Source organism: Mastigoproctus giganteus, chromosome 1 (assembly GCF_048544385.1).
Source record: "Mastigoproctus giganteus isolate SK-2022 chromosome 1, ASM4854438v1, whole genome shotgun sequence".
Classification (NCBI taxonomy): domain Eukaryota; kingdom Metazoa; phylum Arthropoda; class Arachnida; order Uropygi; family Thelyphonidae; genus Mastigoproctus; species Mastigoproctus giganteus.
Genome location: NC_143575.1, coordinates 192,416,540 through 192,436,620, shown reverse-complemented (window position 1 = coordinate 192,436,620; position 20,081 = coordinate 192,416,540). Strand labels below are relative to the sequence as shown.

Here is a 20,081-nt window from a genome sequence, read left to right as displayed (position 1 = left end):
CTTGTTCACATCATTTCGTGTCACATTACCAAAATGCGTGTTGTAGGCCTGTTTTGTTTGTTCGCCATGTCTTGATTGATGAAGCTTCAAATCGATACGAAGTTGGGATGTCGTTTTAGCGTTAAGGAGCGTCATAGAATACATTTTTTGTTTTTGTTTGCTTTTTCTATTGTACCACCTCAATTTCCTTCCACCAAGTTATTGACCATGCGAAAGCCAAATTATAGCAAAACGTTTCAGTTCTATTTTGAAGTGGGCGAAAAATACGGCAGGCACTTGAAGAGCCAGTGGTTGTTATAATGGCAAAAGATTACTTTCGATGGACACACACGAAGTCCAATATGCATTGATTTTTATAATGTTCGCCAGAGGGCGCCATCAGGCTGTGTATTGTCATCATTGCTGCAGAGTGGGAAGAATATGGGTGTAATTTCCCCTTCCATAAACATAAATGAATTTAAGATTGACAAAATAATGGAAACAACTGTGGTAAGAGTTAGAGGCATGCGCTAATGTGGTATTGGGCCACCTTTGCTTTTAAAACAGCTTGTATTCTCCATGAAATAGATTCAAACAAATCTTGAACTGTCTTAAGAGGAATGTAGGACCATTCTGCATGAAGATTGAGCTCCTTCTCACTCTCTTTGCCAATTATACCCATGGGAGACACTTAGGTCCAGTTCATCCTCCTCAAACCAAGATTGGACACATCTAGCTGTGCATGTATTGGAGCATTGTCATCTTAAACGTGGCATCATTTGCGGGAACAATGAGATGAACCTGGTCACTCAAAATATTAAAGTAATCAGTGGCAGTAACTTACCCATTCAGGTTGATGACAGGATCTAAAGAATACCATGATATTGCTACTCAAATCATTGCTGATTCTTGCCCATGATGCACTGCCTTTGGCATTCGTCAAATGTAAACTGATGGTGGAAAAAGTGTGAACGATGATTCGTCTGAAAAATTGACGTTTGTCATCAAGTGTCCATTGTGTTTGTGCTCTTTAAACTGCTGCATCCTCATCGTAACATTACCACCAGTTACAAGCAGCTTGGCAACAGCGGCTCTGCCATAAATTTTTAGCCTTTTATCGCTGATTTCTTTTTCTAGAAACAGGATTGCCGAGACTCGCATTAAGTTCTTCAGCATTTTTATGTTTCTGACTACAATCCTTTTCAGTGTGTGGCAGTCTCTTGCAGTCAGCTTCGATTTCTGCAACAATTTGTCTTATCAGATTTTGTTCTTTTTCCATACTTGAGTGCAGATATCGCTTTCGATACAGCTACTCTTTTGACCTCTTGGAATTTATAGACTGGTTTGTCATTTTATTCACGTACCCTTTTATATCGGGCTAAAACAAACATCCCCTTTTATAGTCTTTCCTTCACAAATAACTGCAAGAAACAAAAAAAAAAGAACGCTCACTGCGTCTTTACAAATACGTCATACAACCATTACGTTTCAGGTGTTTCCATTATTTTCTCCACCTCCTGTATTTCCAAGAAAATAAAAAATTTGTTTATATTTTTCGGCATATCCTTTGTTTAAAAATGTTGCTGCGCATTCCAATAAAGCAGGGGCCAGTGATAACAAAAAAAACCTACCACTCATCCACCATCTCGAAGAAAACTTTGCCTAAAGGCCTGGCTCATCATGGAATCGTAGAATTACAAACTCGTTTTTTCCGTTTCGTATTTTTGCCTGACTTAACATTCAAAGTTCCTAAACCTTTAGAAAGGCTACATACCTTTCTAATTACGCAGAGACGCATCTAAAAATATCCAAAATCATTTTTATATCTTCTACCTCCATTACACGATAATTGGTACGTTGTGACGTGGAACAACGACTACCCTCTCTTGTTCCACTTCATGAACTTTCACTAAGTTACAAGAAAGATTATTATACACAGACAACAAAAACTGTTGCAGCGAACAAAATGCAAAATAGCTTTGTTCTTTGGCTGAGAGATTAAAATTGGTAATACCCTGGATTCGTCAGCAACCATGAAAGATTGGAACCGCACAGCCTCCCGATGTATGCTGGGATTTCCCCTAGACGGTGCAGTAGCTCAGATAGTTCTGCTATCTGTCCATATTTCCACCGATGCGTCCATGCCATTACGCAAGTGTCGTAATATCTCGAATACCTCGGGCGAACTTCCGCCATGATGAAACTGCGCAACCAGCCGCACCAAATCAGAAAGATACTCTCCATCCCAAGCCTTCCCTCTCTTACGCCTTCGAAATGGTTGAAGGAATAAGCAACCAAACAGCTCCTGAAGAATAAAAAAGAGAAAAATTAAAAAGGGGTCCACTGAAAACGCCCTTCCATCCACATCGTATGATCTTTGGTCTTCCAGTATTAGGTCGCCCGGTGTAAATATTTGGTTTACAAAGGACAAGCCGCGCCATCCATGTCTTGTTATGTTTAGCTAGCAGATCACTCGACACGTAAGCACTCCGAATAAACACCACCTCGTATGTCACCTAGCGTGCTGTTTCCTCCACTACCTATAATTATATTTATGTACTCTGCAACTGATGGTCTTCTGCAGCGAGGGCGCCTTGCATTTGCTCGCGCCAGTGCCAAGTAGAACAAGCGAAGTTTGTTAATCTTCGTGCCTATTTCCAAGAGCCTTATTAAAGCAATGAATAAGTGAGCGCCAGACTGAAACTGCATTTGTTAGCATTCCATTCCCAACATACCTATACTGTGTCCCAATATTAGCAGTCTCTACTGGGATGGTTATTATTTTATTTATACGGTTGATGAGTCTCGTGAGTTTGCGTTACTACAGTTTAAATGTAAAATCCTATTTGTTCGTTAAATTGGTGGTCAGAGAATATTTAAATCTTTATGGGATTTCAAAATGGTATTTATATTTCATTGTTGATCTTGCCGCCAGGTGGAACTAGTAGTAGATGTAATGGATGATGTTATAGACATATCTGGGATCTAATTAGTGTTGTGATCACCTTCCTGTGTCAACTGAAATATTTTAAGCCAATTAAAACATTCTACCACAAATAAACTTAAATGTTTGGCTGGTCCTCAGGACTGGTGGTCCTCCTTGGTGTTGAATAACGCCTTCTATATAATGGAATGTACAATAGCAGCATTTATTTCCTCAGATGATAATTTAAGTCCAAGCTGAGTGAATAATCTTTAATACAGAACTGGTACGTGCAATGCTGAATCCAGGTGTAACTCAATAAGGGATTTAGAAGTCCACACAGAGGAGGAAGGATTTACAGCAATTTTTGTACATCATAAAGGAAAATATCTGCACCCAAGTGGGAGGATATACCCTGAATTAAGCACTGCACATCAGTTATAGGGTACATAACCTCCAGAGCAATACAATTCCATCATAGAGATGGAGTTACAAACATCGAGCATGTTGGTAACTCCATCCATAGGAGATGACCATATATTATATACCCAGACAAAAAATCCCTCCACTGATTTCATGTATTTCCCGACACCCTTGTAAAATGGAATAGGTGTAGTGAGTTTTGTTTGTTTGTACACAACAATAAACAACTTATCAAATGATACACACACTTGTAATCTCCATCTGTTAGGAACTATACAAAAATTGACAAAAAAACTTATTTTTTTTTTATCACAGTTCTGTTTAATATTGGTAGATGGCGTTGTGCCCTACATGGACAGAGTCGTCAAAACTAGCACCACAGTCCCTCTACATCTGGACAGGATGGAGTAGAAATGGATTCATCACAGCAGGTTGGCATTGAAAAGGAGTTTAAGAGGCTCTGTGTTTTGTGGGCGAAATGTTATTCGAAACTGATGAATATTCTAGAAGTCAGCTGTCAATAAAGCGAGTGGACCATGGCAGAAAAATCGGGCAAAACTAAAAAAAATAAAAAAGTATTCGTTTAAATATTAAAACGAAATTTTCAGATGAAAATGTTCATGACAGATTTCTAAGATTTTTTTTTTTTTTCAGTCAAGGCACTGCTCACAGAGCAGGGTTAAGAGTCACCTGGGTAACTAACCAACAATACTCCCACTTCCATGTACTTGCGCCACCTGCCGGAGGCCTCTTTAAACTGTACACTTGCATAAATCTTCTTCCCTCGAAGAAATTGGCATATTCTAATTTGTTTTTCTTCTATCTACAGAGATTACCTTTTAAAGAAATACTTAAATTCTTAAGAGCACGTCCATGTTTTCTTCGAAGCGCTGCTTAGCTTGTCAGTTATATATTAAAAGAAAATAAAACAGCAAACAGAACAAAATGGGTTTACACTTGAAACACCAGCAATCCATCGGGCACATCTTTAATCCACTGTCTTTAGCTAAGCCTGTCTGAAGATTCTAATAAAATAGGAGGGGGCATTTCGTATAAAAAACATTACGGCAACAATGACTAATCTTACAAATGGGAAAACTCTCGAAAAAAAAAAAAAGTTTTTTTTTTTCCACTTTTTTTGTTTTTGTTTTCATTAAATATTCTATATACACATTCACACACATCCTAAGAGCATCGCTTAGAAATAAAGCCTCGCTTTCACACCAGATGGCACAGGAAGCACCATGGCAAATACCCCCGGAAAAACTTTGCATGAAAGACATTAAAGAAGGCGATCAAAGTTCACACCAGTTTGATCGAATTCGAGTGTGGAAGCCTTTGATGAGGAAAAGTAAGTTTCGGATCTGGTCCGTTCATTTGTTTCTGCCCACGACCATCGGGCATTGCGTACCGTAGTTTTTCCCAAAACCTCTTCTCTCCCCATCGAATGATGGGTGCGGACCTAAAGCACATTTTGGCATCGGGGTCCATGTCCTTGAAACACACTTTGTCCAACAGTACAATTACCAGTCTGTGGTTTTTATTACATTGGGATTCATGGTGGGCTGTCTTCAGTTCGAAGCGACACCATTCACTTTTGAGGTACTGCTCCGACAGGACAATGATTGTCCTATAGCTGCACTCAATTGCCTCCGTAATGGCTTCTGCCACATAACCAGCCATTGGGAGGTCGCGATAACGAAGACACATACGATACGGCGGGGTTCCACACTCCATACCCGGAGCCAGGATCTGCGCCACGAAAGCTTCGTCTTTCTTGCAATAGGACACGAAGGAATCAAAGAGTTTCTCAGCCTCCGCGGGTAGTTGATTGCGATGAAATAGACGCACACCGTATTTGCTGAACACCCAGACTTTCATCTCCTTTCGATACACACAGACCAACACCAAAGCCAGTATGAGGATAATGAACAACGTTGGAGCCACTATCATAGCTGACATATAATCTGCTTGAAAGACGGCTTGGAAGTAGGTGACTTCGGTGAAATTGGAACAAGAAGTGACGTTAAATTCAGAGAGGAATGGTCCAGCCGTCTTGTTGTAAAAGCAGCGAATGCTCGCCCCGTCGCGAACATACGATCCAAATTCGACTAACCAATCACGGAATTCGTCCATATAACGACAGTTGCAAGTCCACGTGTTGTGACCCAATCGGGCATTGAGAAGACGCGTATTATAGTTCAAATTCCACACTTGAAACTCCACTATGAAGTTATGGTCCATATGAAGAATCTCTAAAGATTTCAAAGGCAGAAAAGTGGTGTTGGTAATAGTCTTAATGTGATTGTGGGATAAGTAGAGCTCCTTTAAGTTGATCAACGTCTCGAATTCGAACCCGTACAGCAAAGCGAGTCTGTTATGATCCAAGTGGAGTATACGCAGGGCGTGTAAGCCATTGAATGTTCGATTATTTATCATCTGGATGTTGCTGTTATTGAGATACGCAATACGCATGTTTTTACGCCCAATGAACGTATGGCTGGACAATTGGGCAATGTCGTTACCATCCAAATAAAGATCAGTCACATCCATTGGAATCCTGGTTGGCATGTTTATATAATTCCTAGCAGCACAATCTACGATGTTCGTATTCCAGGTCTGATCCGAGTAACACGTGCAGTTCTCTGGACACACCATCTCACAGTCGCATGCGTCAAATTCGCAACAGTGACACAGAGCAAAGCAATGACTTCGATATTTGCACAGAAAGTCTGAAGAGTTTGCGCTGGCCAGGAGCATGTAAGGACTAGTTCGAGAAAATGGCATTTGACACACTACCTCACCAAGGTCAACGATTTTCGGATATTGGCGTGTATCATCTAAGTTGTTGATCCTCTGCAGCCACTCCATGTTGCAATCACAGAAGTAAGGGTTACCAGAGATGTAGAACTCAGGAAGACCAATACTTGAAGGAACTGGGTTCAGGCGAAAGGCATTGATGTCAAGATTCTGAAGACTGTTATAAGCCAAATTGACCATCGTTAAGTTCACCTTCGACATGAAGGTGAACGCATTAATTATATTAATATTGTTAGCATTAAGTCTGAGTAGTTCTATCTGGTTAGGGAAAGAGGCACCATTGATTTCCTTGATGGTATTATGAGAAGCATCCAAGTATCGTAGCTGCAAGATAGCCTCCAATTCAAAGTAATTTCCCAATGTTTCCACTTCATTGTCATGAATATCCAACTCTTGAAGTTCAATAGGGATAAGGGCATAATCAAACCATGTAATCTTGTTCCTGGAGATGTTTAGCTTTTGTAAGCGATGCAAGTTCATAAACAACCCATTGACATCTGACAGAAAGTTGTCATTCAGAGATACAACCCTCACCTCGGCAGCGTCATCAAAAACTCCATGTTCTAAGCCATAGATCTGGTTATTAGACAGATCCAACTCGGTCAATGCTGGCAAATCACGAAAGGTCCCTCTAGAGATGTTTCCAATATCATTCCCAGACAGATTTAGCTTGTAAAGTTGTTTGAGTCCGCGAAACGACGCATTGGTAACACTGGTGATGTTGTTATTGCTGAGGTCAATGGTCTTCAAGAACTGCAATGATCCGAGGGCGTACGGTACAGCCATCAAGGTGTTTCCACCAAGTCGCAAATCTTGAATACTGCTGCAATTTTTAAAAGCATCCGGGTGAACAAGCTCTATCTTATTATTATCCAAACCCAGAGAACTAATGACGTATAATCCATTGAAGGTGAACACATCAACGTGTCTCAAGTCATTATTGTGAAGAACGAGTGTATGTAGATTGTAAAGAGCGGAAAAGGCATTATCGGCAATTATATCAATTCTGTTATGGTGGAGATAGAGCATTTGGAGACTGTATTGAGATTGAAAAATGGATCCATTGATCACCTGTAGATGGTTATGACTGAGGTCCAGCACAACGAGTCGAATTAAATCAGCAAATGTTTCTGAGGTGATGGATTCGCTGGCGATTTTATTCCCGGATATGTTGAGTACCAGCAACTGCTGTAGACCATTGAAGAAGTTGGAATGAATGCCATTCAAAGAGTTGTTCTGAAGGTACAGTTGTCGGATATCGGTGGCATGTCGGAAAAACTGAGCGGGTAATTTTCTTATGTGATTATTGGACAGATCCAACGTCTGCAACTTTTTCAAACCAAACAAAGACGAATCTTCAACTTCTATAAGATGGTTGTTCCTTAAGTTTAATATGTGCAGGTTTCGCAATAGAGAGAGTTCACCATCTTTGAGAATTCGGAGTTTATTGTGGGAGAGATCGAGTTCTAGAAGTTCTTGAAGACATGGCTTTTGGGTATGGTTATCAATCCCGTACATACCCGAAAGTTCTTGGATTCTATTATTGGTGAGATTTAGCATTTTTATAACGTTAAGGCCACAGAATGATGCTTCTGGGAGGGTCGTGATGTGATTGTAACCCATGTCCAACCATTCCAGTTGTTTCAAGCCGAAAAAGCTGCCCGGCATAACCTCCAAAGAAAACGCTCCCCATTCGTTATTATACGTACGTATGGTGAGATTACGTAGCTCACCCAAGCCTTGAAATGCACCACTGGGGATGTTAGGAAGCTTGCAATGTTGAATACGTAAAGTTTTCAGGAACCGCAAGTGGGCAAAAGCCCCCCTGGTTAATTGACTTTCGAAGAAAACTTGTTCGCACAGCACGGTGAAACTGGCTGTGTGGTCTGCTTGAATGAGAGTAAAGTTGGTGCTGTGGGAACCGCTGTTGACTGTCTGGAGATGGCACGTTAAGGCTACATCTGTGCCCCCTAGCGGCATCCACTCGCAGTCTTCGGGAGCAACATAGTGAACTGCCACTGAACCGGAAATGGCTACTAAGATAATCCACAAGAAGCACAGTAATTTGGCACTTAATGATGACATACCGAAGGATGGGAAAGGATTAGCGGAGTCTGACACCTCCGGAGGTCTCTGGGTCGCACGGTCAGAGGACCTACGTCCTCTACTGGTGTAGACTAACATCACTGAACCAGTTCAGCACACGAAGAAGGTGGTCTTGGGAAATTTTCCGAGCGCAGAAAAACCCTACTACGACCTCATTGTATCACGCCAATAAGCACACGAGGCAAAAAGAAGGGAGAATGTTCTCGTTTTATTTTCGGGGCAATCTTCAATTCAGCTGTTCCCCCTGTCGGCTCGCCTCTTCTCACCCGACAGCGAGAAGTTCCGCTTCACCGGTGACGCGAATGGTTTAACTGTTTTTCCAAGTGAACTGGATCTTTGCGAAGCTCACTTAGCGAGTCCTTGGACCTTGTCTTGTCTTGGGATCGAAGGGGGAATGTCGGGGGTGTAGGCAGAAGAGGAAGCGGAAAGAGAGAAGAAATCACAAAGATATGCACCACATTATCCGCGACAGTCCCCAACACTGTCTTTCCTTTTCCACTACGATGATAAGGTCGTCTTGGCGACTTGACAGGTCATTCTTGAGTAACGGCTGGAAATGCTCAAGAACTCGGAAAATTCCGATTTCCTGCAAAGAAAAGAAAAAAATGGTGTCAAGTTAAAGTGAACTCGACTGAGAATATTTAAAATGTTTATCAGGAGGGGTGTTAGCTACACGAGAGTAGAATCTCTAGTGCCACTCAAACCTCCCCAGAATTATTTATTAAATAATTTTAATACAATCCACTGATGGATGAAAGACTTAAAAAATAATGGATAAATACTGATTGAATTTTAAAAATAAGTTATCAAGCAATAAAATACACATAAAGATTTAAAAAATATAAATACAGTATCTCTGAAGGAGAAGCAGAAATGGTTTAATTTATTTTCTCATTATAAACATCGATTTGATAGTCGCCAATCAATTTTTCTAATTTTAATAATTAAAAATATTTAACTTAAGTTTATGTAAACTCCCTGAATTTGTATGACTTTAAGGGGAGATTCATTCTTAAATACGAAATTAATTATTGCGATAATAAATCGATTTCTAATATGCTCTGAATAGTCCAGGAGGGCCCAAACTTTAACCTTGAGTCCCTCTTAAAATAGTAGGCAAGACGTCTGTACATAGAAAACTTCCCTGATCCTCCTGTGCCAAATAAGACATTTCAGAGAACACACGAACATCTTGAGGAAATGAGTTCATTTAGAAAAAGTTTGAGATGGTGGTAGAAATATCAGCACCAATTTTCAATCACGTTGAAGAAAATGGTGATAGCAATAGCAGAGGACTTGGGACCTAGGACTGCGTGGAAAATTTTACGGGTCCAAGAGCTTTATCCATATGTTCAAAGAGTACAAGGACTTACTGAAGCTGGAGTTCCCGTGTGGTCAATTTGCACATCGCTCATCGATGGCTCAACAAAAATCCCCATCCCGTTGTTCAATCTAAGCACCAGCAATAATGTTGGATGGATGATTTCCTAATAAATGGATAGTTCGTGCAGGTTTTCCACTGCCCGGCCTGCACGCTCTTCGAACCTGAATCCACTGGATTTTAACTTGCGGGGGCCATCTGAAAGGCATTGATTATTCCACACCGGTTGGTGACATTTAAATGGTCCTCGTAAGCAGTAGTTGCTGGAATACAAAATGGCTGCAACTACTTTACATGAACTTTCGTTTTTAGGTCCTAAATCCATTTCTGAAGTGGGTCCCACATATGATACACTGTATAATTATAATATTGAATTTTATGGCATTATCTCAGAATAAATTTATATTTAATAACCGATAAATCAAACAAACAGCTAAAAGAATAAACTTAAATGGTTTTAAAATAGTTCAAGCTTTTCAATTTACGTCTTAAAATGAACTTCTTGCCCTAAAAATGTTCTTTAAGAGTTCATACAACATGTATTATCAGAACTTTTCATTCGGATGGCGCTGAGGGAGTTTTCTACTCCCTCTCTAGAGATTTTTAAATATAGTCAAGTGAGTAATAAACACAAGTACTGAAATCAAAGACTGATTTCTGGGAATGCTTGGTTTCTCCTCCTCTGGGGAAGTGGGGGAGGGGGGTTGGCTGCTAATGAACGAATAGCTGAGCGTTCAAGCATGCCCGGCGTTGGAGTTTTGTGTGCAAAAACTTAATTGAAGGGATGTCAGAGAGTCAAAAGACGCGCGAAATAGAGGCGTGCATGACATCGAGACACGCTCTAACACCCAGGGATGAGGCCCACGGAGGGTTTCCATTTCGGAGGTTTGTGTAGGAAAGTCTGCTGTCTATTGAGGAAGGATGATTGCCTTGGGAAGTAGGGTGCCGGTGAGGAATTAAAAGGAAAAAAAAAAGAACACGACGGAGACATCGCTTTGCTTAACTACCGGCCCTTCCACTATTTCGGCTAGTCGAATCGGAAACTATGACAAGAAGACAGAGTGTCGTTTCCTTCGACGCTTTCTCTCCTGCAAACATTCCTAAGAACCCCTTTCTCGGGTCCTCTCTTAGAAACGCTGTTTCTCTAACCAACGCACACACGGTCACCCACAGGCATGTGCAAACCAACGAGAAGGGGAGGGCAAAAGAATCGGCGCTATTTCCCGACTCCTATTATAGACTTACCACACACAAAGTCACCTTATACCGGGGCCGTTTCTTCAGGCGCGAGGGAGCAACGCTCGCTTCCTCCCGAAAGCTACGATAAGCTCGTACAAGAGCTCTCTGGTAACTGGAAAATGTTCGACTAATACTCCCAGACACGCTAAAATGTAATCTAAGGTAAAATTACGTCTGAAAATAAGGTTGGAAGGGGCGAAAGAGAAAAAAAAATTACATATTCATGTTGTCCTCTCGGCTATTTCGGCTTTTTTTAAATTCCGATTCCTCATTTGAGTTGAAAAGCCAAGATGTAAGAGGAGTTATGATATTCAGCGAAGTTTTTATTAATAAAATTGAATTATACGACATTCGTGGATTAGAAATACCATCGAAAGGCTCCCCGGTAATAGCAATGACGTCAAAATGTAATTAAGTTCTCCCCACCCACCCAAAAGTTTGTAGATGATCAGAAGATCAAATTAAATCATCCCCCTGGAATTCGTGGATAAATGTAGAGAAGGAGATTTTATAATCAAATTTAAAAACTTTACTGCAATCGCCTGATTATAATAAACTACCACATTTTAATACCAATACACAAAAATGTTTATTTAGAAATAATATTTACCATAAACAGAAGCAAAGCAATAACTTAATTTTGGGCAAAAATTATGGCTGACTGCTGCTTCGAATACCAAACACGAAAGAAGCGTTGGTTTCATTTACCGGGTTCTCAATTTAGGAAGCCAGTGGGGTGAGGGGAGGGGGTTTTCCAACCATTAATTGCTTCCGTAAATGTCAAACACCGCCTAAGAAACTAACCTCGGTATACGCGCCTTGAAAACTCACACGTGAACTTCAATTTGGCCCAAGGTATTTCAGTAATGTGTCCAAAAAACAGGAAATTTTGGAGACCGCGCCGATTATGACACCAATTAACTTTCACCCGTGTGGTAATCAAAACCGGTTTTCTCGCTACACAAGAAAAAGACTAAACAAAAGAACTGGATGAAGTTGTTCGTCCACGCAACCACTCCCCTCTCTTCCCTCCCCCCGGCTCTTCCGTCATCCCCAGGCACGTGCGGCGACGGTGACCAATTGAGAAGGGAGAGCTGCATTTTGTGGACCAAAGTGGCCATCCCTTGTTCACTACACCGATGACCAATTAACTAGCGGTTGTATTTATCGGTCGATTACATCGGAGTCCCGCCACTCCCCTTTATCGTGTATCCTCGACTGCCCGGGGGTGTTCATTGTCCTCAGTAACGGAAGGCCTCTCTCTCTTTCCCTCGATGTCCTCTTACCTCCCCTTACCACTCAGATTGTTTTTCTCTGCCGACAGGAAGGAGGAACTTTAGATGGTGTACGAAGGGGATGGGGGGTGGCTAAGGGGTCTACTTACTCCCATTTCAATCGGGGAACCACTTTTCTCCATCCAATCACCGCCCCTCCTATTCTGTTGCAAAACATAACAGCGATAGCTTGCCCGCTATTAGTTTTGTATGGGGCGGGACTCTTAGAATCTACCATTTCGGGGTCCCTCTATTCCCTTATTGCCCTTATCTCGCTTCTTTTTTTTTTTCCTGCAGCTCCTAAGAAGTTTCAATAATGAACCCTCATACACCTCCCCGTACACCGAATTCTTCGGCTTCAACTTTCCCTCAATTCGACACTTGCAGCTATGAGAAATGGGGGTCAAATGTCACGCATCGAGCAATTTGTACCGCGTCTGAACACACAAAGGAATCCATACCAAGACTTTTTTCCCTGCTAGCCCACCGCTCTTAGTCTTTTGTTAGATGTCGAGAACACCGAGGTCAGAGCACGGAAGAAATACATCTGAGGATGCTAGTCTTTAAAAGCTGCGTGTCCGACAATACCACAATTAAAATTCGCGATGAGTAGCTCTGTATGAACCCTCTCTTTTCTATCCCTGACAAACAAATAGGAGTTTTATTATACACACAAAAAGTGTCATCAACTATTTAATCCCGAAAACCATTTCTTCCTTTTTTTCGGTATCTTCTAAAATGAACGGAAGAGTAATTGGAAATAACCGAGTTGAGTTATTACATTTGGACGGACAGACAAAAATAAAATTCCAGAATGGCCCAAATATAAAATTTAATAAAAATCCATTCACTAGAAGCCGATTTATTACATGCGGGCGGACAGACAGACATGGCAACAATAGGCGTATTATGCATATATGCTAATCTTCCTAATTAAAGGGATCGTTAGCGTCATAGCTCGAAAATTATGAGTTGGAGAGGCTCCAAAGGCACACTAAGGGAATGAACTAGAAGGGTGGCATGCCCCTGATATTTTACCAATGTATAAATTTAAGATTTAAGATGAAAAAAAAAACTTGCAGAAATATTTGATGTTAATTAACGAATGTTATAATTAAAACAAATTCACATCTTGGGGATGGAATCTTCAACTTGAAAATTGAGGGGGGGGGGGCTACGATAATAAAATACTGGCCAGCTAGTTGTAAATAAAAACGTGACTCCGATTTCTTGGGAATTACACAAGTCGAAAATCAATCTTAAACAGTGACTAGGTGAAACAGGGATTTAGAAAAACCCGAGCCATTGACTTAAGTTCCTTCACCTACACACCCCAGGTGTTTCCTTTCTCACTATCCATAATACAACGCGCCGCTGAGAGCTATTCCATTGCAAATAAGAAAAATAGCTACTTTGTAATTCACAGCTACTCCCGTACTGTTCAAGCAGCCAAAAATGAATGAATGAAGAAAAATCAGGAAAGGGCAAAGGAATGATCAATCACTGCATCTATTTTAATAATCTATTTTTCTTATAAAAGGACCGCATGACGTGCGCATGCTTTTACAAAATGAAAGCAGAAACATCTTACTGTCTAATTTCGTAGCAGCCAAGCCTACTAAGATGATTAAAATCACAAAACACTTCGGGTTTCTTGAACACACCCAAGCATGCGCACAGATATGTATATTTGAAGGGGAAAAGAAACTTTCCAAAAAAAACTGTGGATAACAAAAAAGGGTGCTGAGAAGAGCAGAGGGAATTAACAGACAATAGTAAACAAAGTTCGCTATAGGACCCTAGAGAGACCTAAACTGGGACCAATCTAGAAGTAAGGCAATGGTTTGTTTAAAAGCTAGTCATTTCGTTAGACTTCGTCTAAAGCAGTAAAAAAGGCAGAGCAATAAGAAGAGTGACTCAAGGCCTTTAATACTTTCCCCCTCCCCCCCATAAACACCATTTCCCTTATTAAAGAAAGGAAAGAGTAATCAGTTTTCCGGATACTCCTTTTGTAATTATATTCGATGTTTTCTTCGTTATGCGGACGATACAAATACAGTAGGTCCCAAAATAAATCATACCGACATAAATGCTACTGTTTGTTCAATCTTTAGGACCCACTTCAGTTGTAGTTAACATATCGAGCACGCAAGTCACCATTTCCATGTTTCACCCGACGCCAAAATTGCTGCATTACATTATTGGCCACCATTTTGAAGGGCTAACTTGTCCAGGAAGATTTCCCATCTTCTCCACCCCCAGAACGAAGCACAAATGAGTGGGTAGTATAGGAATGTACTCCTATGTATCCTTTCCTACACGCACATAACTACATAATACTGAGAAAGAAAGGGACTGGCCAAAGCTCTTCAGTTGCCCAGTCCAGAGCTTGAAAAACAAGATCCCTTAGGTGCACTGCGCATCTGCGATAATAATGAGCAGTATGAAAAGAAAGGATTGGTCTGCTGGAGCGGATTTGATTATAACGGTTTGGACAGAGCACAACAGCCTGTTCTCTACTTGTTAAACAGTGGCCCATTCTTCCATCAACCCTACAGTAACTCCAATACAAACGGAGTCTGTTCTGAGGGAAAAAAAATGCAAACGGGGCGTTCTTACGGAAGAAGTTCAGAGCATGAGGGACAAAAAAAAAAAGATGGATGATATTACAACAATCATCAGCTGTAAATCTCTGCCAAGTCCAAAGGTCAAATAAACATTCCAAGCCCAACTATGCACACTACGAATTGAGTTATAATAGTCCAAATCAAAATGCGGGTCTGGGTGGGAGTAGGGGGAAGGGTGGAAAAGCACGTCGCATTAATTAACAAGCTACAAATACAATGGATTCACGTAGAGTATTCTATTTCTCACACTTCTTTTCAACAAACCATTTCAACACATGCTTGCCACGTTGATCGACTCAATAGCAGCTTTTATATTCTATCATGTATCCACAATCTCGGCCACATTGGTCATAGCGTGAGCGTATTTCTTTCTTTCTCTCTCTGTCCAAGAAGCATTCACACTCGGTCTCAATGCAAGGCAATAACTCAGTCCGTCACGTGATGTAGCGTGAAGGCCCCGAGTCACGCGACATTCTGGTGACGTCCTAGTTATAAATGATTCAGGCGAACACCACCAGGTGAAGACTTAAAGAACTGGAGGGCTACGAGCACACACACACCACATGTATAACGTTTCTGCTGCAGTAATGCGATGGAACACGAACAGCAAAGGGTGGTTTCGGAGAGGGCCAAAAAAAAAAAAAAAAAAGTTCTAATGGAATAGGGAGTTAATTCGATTATTATGTTCTGGATTCCTTCTTTCTCTTTTAAAGTGATCTTCCAAGTACTTAAAACGCAATAACACTACCTACAATAGGATCTTGTTTAATGTTACGATGGTCGCAATGGAGGATCGATACATCGCGCAAGGTTTTCGAGAACCTTTACGTTCATGGTTGAAACAGGGATGGTTCAAAACTGCCTTTTGGTGAATATATTGACTGCGAATGTGCAAGGTTGCGTCAGTACAAAAAACACGTTCAGGAGACGGACAGATAGGGGGAGGATTTAAGGACTAGAATCAAACCGGTGGTGGTGAGGTTGGGGGGGGAGACACGTGACGAGCCATTGAGCCGATCAAGAATGTTAATACGATCTACGGGACTTAAGATACTGACTTGGCCGAGGAATTCAACACACCTGTCACGATTATTACTATTCCAGTGGCCTTGGAGCTACAATGAAATGGGAAGATCGTGAGTTGCTTTGCTTACTACAGCTTTTCTCACCTTGTAGAACGCTACACGCACGCGGACATGCAAACGCGAGCGCCCGTTAACCCGTAAACATTCGGGGGAACCAGTAATTTACGAAACGGGCGCTCAGAAAAGGATTGATTTATGGAAACTTTTGTTTCTAATAAGGACAAGAACACGTGTTGAACTACTCGCAGAGAGCTTGATTACATCCCCCCCTCCCCTTTCTTCGTGCTGCGCGCGCAAAAAAAAAAAGGGGCCCCTATATATAAGCCGACTTCAAAGACCACTATTCTATAACAGGAAGTTACGTCACAACCAGGAAACCCGATGCGATTATAAAAATTTAATTAAAGCAACAACAATCACGCTTGGAACAACAAACACTTCAAAAGCATCAAATAAAGCAGATATTAACGGATTCCATCAATCGATATTTTGAACGCTGCTGGCTTAAAGTTGCCACAATCGACTCTACCAGATGTCGCCATAGGATGAAAAAAAAAGAAAGTGAAAGGGGTCTCTGGTAAACTGCCCAGGTGGTTCTGTCATTGTCAACACGAGCTCAGAGCGGCTCTTCCAATATTGGTTCTGTTAATAGCAGTTTGTTGACACTGAGTAGCCGGAAATATGCCCCTTCCACAAACCACCGAAGAGACGTGGAAGCAGGAATTACAGATACACGCGCGTTTCCTATGGCGTTCTCGATTAGCGATGAAGAGATGTTCTGACTGAGGGTGAGGAGAAGTGTTGGCAAAGAAAGGAACAGATCCGATCGGGCAAAGTGTTTCTTCCGGAAACAGCAAAAGGGAAGTTCATCGAGGGGGTTGGAGGATGGGTAAGGGAAGCCAGTGCTGCATCATCTACCCCACATCCCCTAAAGTACCCTTAAATTAAGCAGATTATAAAAATACTTTTAAACTAAAAATACAAGCTGAATTATGGAGGAAGCCAGCCAGATCAAAAATGACTCAAATTGCTTTGTAAGGGCATGGAAGCAGCCAAAGCCACTGGTTGCGTTGTAACCGACAGAGGGAGGGGAGGGACAGAGGGAAAGAAAGAAAAAAGCGAAACTAATTACAAAGTTCGTCGTCCACTGAAGAGTTAAATTGGCTGAGCTAAATGGGTCTAGCTTTCCAGCTAACCAACGACTGCGTCTGACCCCATCGGCGGCCCTACGTGCGACGTTCGGCCAGACCTTGCCCGTCAGCGACATGGGACTCCTGTCGCCAAGTTCTGCTAACATTTGCCGCATCACTTGGTGCGCTGTGTGTCCACCCCATTTTGAAAAACGTTTCGCGCGTTCAACTTCACTGCACACGAAAAGAAATAACCCCCGGTGACCATTCAAGTGATATGGGAAACACAGTACCCTCCCCTTCCCTTATCTCTCCCCCCTACACTTTTTTTTCTCTCTTCCGCTGTTTTTTCTTCTTTTATTTTTGTCCCCCGTTTTTAAAAGACCAACTGCAATAAATCTTTGATGTTTTGGATGGAAAAAGACGAGTTTCTGGCCTACCGCCGACACATCGCTTGTCGATCGTTAGTCCGGGGATAACAGAAGGCGTCGGGTGGAAAAAAAAAAAGCGACTGATGACCTATAAGACGCATCTAACACAATGCAAGAGGCAGGGTGACATTACCACAAATCTTCTTTGTCGTGTCTTGAGCATTCAACGGGGTCCTTTCTTGGTCATTTGCTTCGTTTGGTGTCAATTGTTATGGGTGCGCGTGCATGGATTCGCTGAGCCGGTAAACTATTTGAATGAAAGTACACGGGAAAGTACAAGGGCCGAACGCAAAGTAGCCCGGTTGGGGTCTCGAATAATGGAGTTTGTACATGGTTGAAAATGGCTAGTGGTACAGAAGACATTAGCCATTGAAGAAATCGCGTTTGGATAAAAATACATTTAGATTTAGTTCAAGTGTCTATTTCTCAAACCCCCCCCCCCAACCCCCATAGCTTTTTTCACACAAACGCCAATTGATAAATGCGTCTTAGGAATGACTCTTGTTCAGCGTCTGTAAAATCCTCTTTAAACACTTGGACTCGAATAACTTCAGGACACTTGCCAATTCTCCTAAAGGAGAAAAGGCATACGCTACATCCAGCATAAGTTTATGTTTAAATAATATTCAAAAATGACAAAAATATCGCGAAGAACACAATTTGTTTTCCTATGAGACATGGTAGCCTAGTGGATGCGCATCATCGCAATATATTATTACAATGCGCATATCTAAGTACGTGGAAAGTTTGATAACAACAACGCCGGATGAGCCACCCATAAGCTTCGGCGAATTGCCAGCAGATGGCAGGTAGAGTACATGTCTTAGAACACGCAGCTGAGAGTTAGTTCTAACATGGTGTATGATAGTTGGAAAATCAAGTATTGCAGTCAATGGTATATCTTTATAAATACTATAATAAATTTCCCTTTACATGCACGAATAATCAGAGTTTCATTATAACGAGGATATTGAGCATTATTACGTAACAATTACGCAGAAGATGATTCGTGAAATTAATCAGACGATAGCTGAACTTGAAATTAATCAAGACGTGGTATTTCTCTTACGACACAAGAGATGCTCACTAAATAATACAGAGCCTCACCAAAAGTTTAAGAACTCTGCTTCATTAGCATTACTTAAAAACAAGTTAGCATTAGTAACATCCACTTTGAAATATAGATACGAATCCCCCCTCCCCCACCGTCCCTTTCTAACTAAATAAAAAAAGGCCATTCACCTACCTTCATTTATATCAAACCATAAAGCCATTACAGCGTGACCCCAACATGGTCTCTGCAAACAGAACAGCATATTAATTAGCAAGAAATCGATAGCAGTAAGGGTGTGCAAAGTGCGTGTGATAACGCAGCCGTCACACTTAGAGCAATGAAAGGTAGGGCAAGAAAAAAAAAAGAAGTGTTTCGGGGTTGGGGGGTAAGAAGCAATGTTTTAGGCTTAGGTATGAATTACGACAGGGACTCTTCTTTGGCAGTTTAATTAGATGTAGACGGAGCTAAAAAATGTATTATGTTCTCCGTAAGGTGTCGTTGTCAGCATCTTCGGTGATATTTCCCTCGATCGCCTCTCTTACTCACCCACATTCCGTAACTCTAATGCACCAGTGAGTGCAGACAAGTCGTGATCAAATTTTTTAACAAGGTGAGCTTCAATAATGGCTCTCTTTCCCGTAATCGACTAGCCGGAAACAAGATCAATCCATTAGATTCTCAAGTACGATTCGCTCGCTAAGAGAGGAAAAAAAAAAAAAAAAAGAAAAAGGAAAAAGTCAATGAAAGAAAGAGGATTACGTGTTAAAATAGTGATCGCTTGATCAGCTTCCAGCAACAATTAAAATTCATCAAACGAAATGTCTATTTCCTCTTGGGAACAGCTCGCGCACAACAATGTGAAAAATGGCAGACGAGATGACAGACCGACGAAATGTCATTATTAGCGTAAACTTCTCGTTTCTGAATATTTAAATTTCTTGTGTGTAGCTCCCCCTAGCGGTTTATATCCGTTCTTTGATTACCGAAGCAGTAAATAGGACTATTTGGACCTGGCCAATTACGCAGCATGGTAGATCTAACACCACTGGTGACGTCATCAGCAGATATAAATGCCGAATAAAATCGAGGAAGTTTTGCTCTTATAATAAAAGAGACTGCGAAATATTCTGTTCGATTTTGTGTGGCAGGTTGGATTAACAACTGCTTTATCGTCATCTCGCGAGCGCAAATTCGACCCATCTGAAAATTATCCACCCAAATGGCTTTCTCAACTTTGCAATTTGAACCAGCGGTGGCTAGTCACTTGTCAAATGTTTAAAAATACTGCTCTCATTCCAGGACTCTGCCATCTTGTGTCTCCAAGCTGCTATTAATAATAACAGAACACCGATTCCAGTGGCAGTAAAGCCGATACACGTGATAGGAAAAGGGTCCATTATCTACAGTTGGACTGCTGTTGACTCAGTTGGCACCTTCTACATACAACGCGCATTTTTGGAAGTTCTTCCAAATGGAAGAGTCGATCGTGACGTACATTTTGAAACTTCAGAAAATAGCAGGTATGTAGGGAGGAAAGGGACCAGGATGTTTACAGTGTAATGAGGGATGGGCAACAATTGCTCGAACATAAACACCTCCCACTGAGGGA

The 20,081-nt window shown here is 41.4% G+C and overlaps 1 pseudogene across 2 annotated transcripts in view; it reads right to left on the bottom strand.

The window, feature by feature from the left end:
• Positions 1-3,900: 3,900 nt before the first annotated feature.
• LOC150091393 (toll-like receptor Tollo pseudogene) overlaps positions 3,901-20,081 on the bottom strand; it is a 73,183-nt pseudogene continuing 57,002 nt past the window's right edge. For both annotated transcript variants that reach the window (XR_016547067.1, XR_016547068.1), the window contains one exon: positions 3,901-8,837. The product of XR_016547067.1 is annotated as a toll-like receptor Tollo pseudogene, transcript variant X1 (transcript). The remainder of the gene's footprint in view (positions 8,838-20,081) is intronic.